The following is a 4646-nucleotide window of genomic DNA, read 5'->3' as shown; positions in this document are numbered from 1 at the left end:
AAGCGCTGTAAAGATGTCACGTTGGACCTTTTGTGGAGAAAAGGAAACCTAACATTGCAGTTTCCTTTTCTCCACAAATGAAACCGAACAATGCATCCTTTCTCTTACAAATTATTCATGGCTGTGACGATTTTAAACTGTCAATATTTATCCAGAGCAGGATTAAATATTTGTTTTGGACTAAAGGCTTTGCATTGACATTTTACAACAGTCACAACGAGATTAGATTGCAAAATGGAGCTAATGTTTAACTGTTTTGTAAAGATGAATCTGTGTGATGCGAGAAGAGCCCATCACAATTTTTTTGTCCGACAACTTTTTGACAGGGTATTTATGGATATAATTATTAAATATAATGCATTCATTTGAAACTCATCAAAATACTTTCCTATTCCTATTTTTAAATTTGCAAATTGATTAACCATTAAACAAGAGGAAAGAAAAAGGCCATATCTAATCTTTTAATAGTTTGAAAAGAGATTGTATTACTCATGTTGGATATCATGCTCTTGTTCCTATGGGGCTGAAATCTCAACGTCATAATATGTCATAAAAAAATAAAAAAATGAACCTCTCGAACATCTTTGAAAGAAACCAACTTCACATGATATATTGGTTAGTAAATATATTTTAATATATAATATTTATATTCATTTTAGCACAATGACAAAATGGCATAATTTCAGTTCAGTCTCATTTAAAATCATGAAAAAAAGCCACACCTTTATATCCGTTTGAATAATACATCATATAATTTGTTGCAGTCTTTTGCAAAATCACACCTTTAAGTACTTCTTGCCCCATGAGAGGAAAAACTTTAGCAGAAGTTTCTAACAGCATTGAGCCTATGGCATCCAACGGGATTATGTTATGAGCTGTATGTAAACATGATGTAATGGCGCTCTTCACTGCATCGTTAAGAAGTGTCACATCCTCCAAACCCATCACTGAGAACTGGATAAGTTCATTGTCTTAAACCAAATTCAAATGTGTCGCATTGTCCAACAGCCTTAAATGTAGATTAATTATTTAAGAGCAATAAGTCTTGACTAACATGATGGACTGGATTGACTAACCTGTCACTTGCTACACTGTTTGAGAAAGAAGCACATCACAACATAACAGGCAGAATTTGAGCACACACACACACACACACACCTCAAGTATTAAATGCAGCAACAACTTTAAATCAAAGATGTCTTTCTCTAGCTTGTTTCTAACGCTATCAATCTCCACTAACACAACACAACTGTCAAAAGTAAAGTTTTGAGCTGAAAACAAGAGACAATTTAAAAACCTGCAGGTACAATCTCTTCTAATTGAAAGTACGTTTTTTTTTAAATTACAGATAAATCCTTCCTAAAAGGTATTGAGATAATATGAACCAACAAACTATTAGACTTTTTAATCCTGTCTGATGTTTCTGTCCCTTGCCCTACAACCCCTCCCATGCTGAGTCACATTTATAGATGCCTATAAACTTGAACAACACCACAGTAAAGGTATAATTAATTAAACCTCCAGTAACAAAGTTCAGATTATGTCACGGTTTGTGAAACAAGCAGGACCCAAATGCAGATATAAACTGAACTTCCTTTATTTCAAGGCTATGAGATATATGTACAATGACAAAAACGGAACACTCACCGCAGAACTAGTCAGGGAACAAGATGAACTGACCAAGACAGACAGACAACCCAGAACTTAAATACACACAAGACTCAATCACACAACAAGACACAGGTGAGGAGGGAGGAGAAAACACAGGGGCCCAGGTGAACATAATCAGACAATTAGACACCAGGGAAACTAATGACAAGAGGAAAAACACAGGGGAAAGGACCAGACAATAACCCAATGGAAAACATGACATGGAAAATAGCAAAAACACCCAAACCTACAAAACTATAAACGTGACATAACATGAGAATCGTGACATAACCCCCCCCTCAAGGGACGGATTCCAGACGTCCCAAAAAAACAAAAATCCAGCAGGGTGGGTGGAGGGGGTCTGGAGGACGGGTCTCGGGCGAACGGCCCGGGGGCAAGGCAGAGTTCAAAAAAGGGGAATTCGGGCGGACGGCCCGGGGGCAAGGCAGAGTTCAAAAAGGGGAATTCGGGCGGACGGCCCGGGTGCAAGGCAGAATCCATGGAGGGAATCTCGGGCGGACGGCCCGGGGGCAAGGCAGAGTCCGAGGAGGGGTGAAGACCCGACAGCTCCGGAGGCCGGTCAGGAGCCGGTGTCTGCAAGATCCCCCATGGAAGAGGACACAGGATCGGCAGGACCCCCGGCAGGAGAGCAGTCGGCGGAATCCCCAACGCGACAGGACATGGAGTTGGCAGGACCCCCAGCGGAAAAGCAGTCGGCGGGACCTCCAACGTGGCAAGACATGGAGTTGGCAGGACCCCCGGCAGGAGAGCAGTCGGCGGAATCCCCAACGCGACAGGACATGGAGTTGGCAGGACCCCCAGCGGAAAAGCAGTCGGCGGGACCTCCAACGTGGCAAGACATGGAGTTGGCAGGACCCCCGGCAGGAGAGCAGTCGGCGGAATCCCCAACGCGACAGGACATGGAGTTGGCAGGACCCCCAGCGGAAAAGCAGTCGGCGGGACCTCCAACGTGGCAAGACATGGAGTTGGCAGGACCCCCGGCAGAAGAGCAGTCTGCGGCACCTCCAACGGCTCAGGACATGGGGTTGGCAGGACCCCCGGCAGAAGAGTAGTCTGCGGGACCTCCAACGGGACACGACATGGAGTCGGCAGGCCCCCCGGCAGAAGAGTAGCCTGCGGGACCTCCAACGGGACACGACATGGAGTCGGCAGACCCCCCGGCAGAAGAGTAGTCTGCGGGACCTCCAACGGCACAGGACATGGGGTTGGCAGGACCCCCGGCAGAAGAGCAGTCTGTGGGACCTCCAACGGCTCAGGACATGGGGTTGGCAGGACCCCCGGCAGAAGAGTAGTCTGCGGGACCTCCAACGGGACCAGACATGGAGTTGGTAGGACCCCCGGCAGAAGAGTAGTCTGCGGGACCTCCAACGTGACATGACATGGAGTTGGCAGGACCCCCGGCAGAAGAGTAGTCTGCGGGACCTCCAACGGCACAGGACATGGGGTTGGCAGGACCCCCGGCAGAAGAGTAGTCAGCGGGACCTCCAACGGCACAGGACATGGGGTTGGCAGGACCCTCGGCAGAAGAGCAGTCTGCGGGACCTCCAACGGCTCAGGACATGGGGTTGGCAGGACCCCCGGCAGAAGAGTAGTCTGCGGGACCTCCAACGGCTCAGGACATGGGGTTGGCAGGACCCCCGGCAGAAGAGTAGTCTGCGGGACCTCCAACGTGACAAGACATGGAGTTGGCGTCGGGCGGACAGCCATCAGGACACAGGGAGCTGTCGTCGGACGGACAGCCATCAGGACACGGGGAGCTGGCGTCGGACGAGCAGCCATCAGGACACGGGGAGCTGGCGTTGGACGGACAGCCAACCGGAGACGAGGTGCTGGAGTCGGCCGGTATGCTGACAGGACATGGGGAGCTGGCGTCGGACGGACAGCCAACAGGAGACGAGGTGCTGGAGTCGGCCGGTACGCCGACAGGACTCTGGGAGCTGGCGTCGGACAGACAGCCAACCGGAGACGAGGTGCTGGAGTCGGCCGTTACGTCGACAGGACTCGAGGAGCTGGCATCGGACAGACAGCCAACCGGACTCGAGGAGCTGGCGTCGGCCGATGAGTCAGCAGGTGACGAGGAGCCGGAGTCGGGACCATGGTTACTGGAGCCGGCACTGAAGCCGGAACCATGGCTGTAAGGTCCGGTTCTAGAGCCGGAAACATGGCTGTAAAGTCCGGTTCTGGAGCCGGAAACATGGCTGTAAAGTCTGGTTCTGGAGCCGGAAACATGGCTGTAAGGTCCGGTTCTAGAGCCGGAAACATGGCTGTAAAGTCCGGTTCTGGAGCCGGAAACATGGCTGTAAGGTCCGGTTCTGGAGGCGGAAACATGGCTGTAAGGTCCGGTTCTGGAGCCGGAAACATGGCTGTAAGGTCCGGTTCTGGAGCCGGAACCCTGGCTGCTGGGCGCGGAGCAGAAGCCTGGACCCTGGCTGTGTAAGCCAGGTAATGGAGTATGGAAGGAAAGCTGCATGGCCCGGCACTGGAGCACGGAGCAACGGCTGCTGGGTCTGGCGCTGGAGCCGGAACCATGGCTGTTGGGCGCGGAACCCTGACCTTGCGTCTCTTAGGAGTTTTTTGGAGGCTTCGTGGACCCCCAAACTCCAGACCAGACCCCAAGAAAGGGTCAGAAAATGAGGACTGGCTCTCAGGGCTACGTGAAAAAATCCTAAGCCACTCGGGCAACAAGCTCCAGAGCCAGGGCTTGCGAGCAACCTCCTGACGTGCCTCCTTCAACGCAGCCTCTCTACCCCGTCTAGATGAGGCGCCTTTCCACGTATAAAAAATATACTCCAGAGAATATCCAAGACGTTCCGCCTGTAGCTTCAAACGATCTGCTGGGTCCATTTTAAGGTCGGTTCGTACTGTCACGGTTTGTGAAACAAGCAGGACCCAAATGCAGATATAAACTGAACTTCCTTTATTTCAAGGCTATGAGATATATGTACAATGACAAAAACAGAACACTCACCGCAGAA

The sequence above is a fragment of the Notothenia rossii genome (assembly GCF_949606895.1).
Source record: "Notothenia rossii genome assembly, chromosome: 3".
Taxonomy (NCBI): domain Eukaryota; kingdom Metazoa; phylum Chordata; class Actinopteri; order Perciformes; family Nototheniidae; genus Notothenia; species Notothenia rossii.
Note: the sequence above shows the minus strand (reverse complement) of the source record.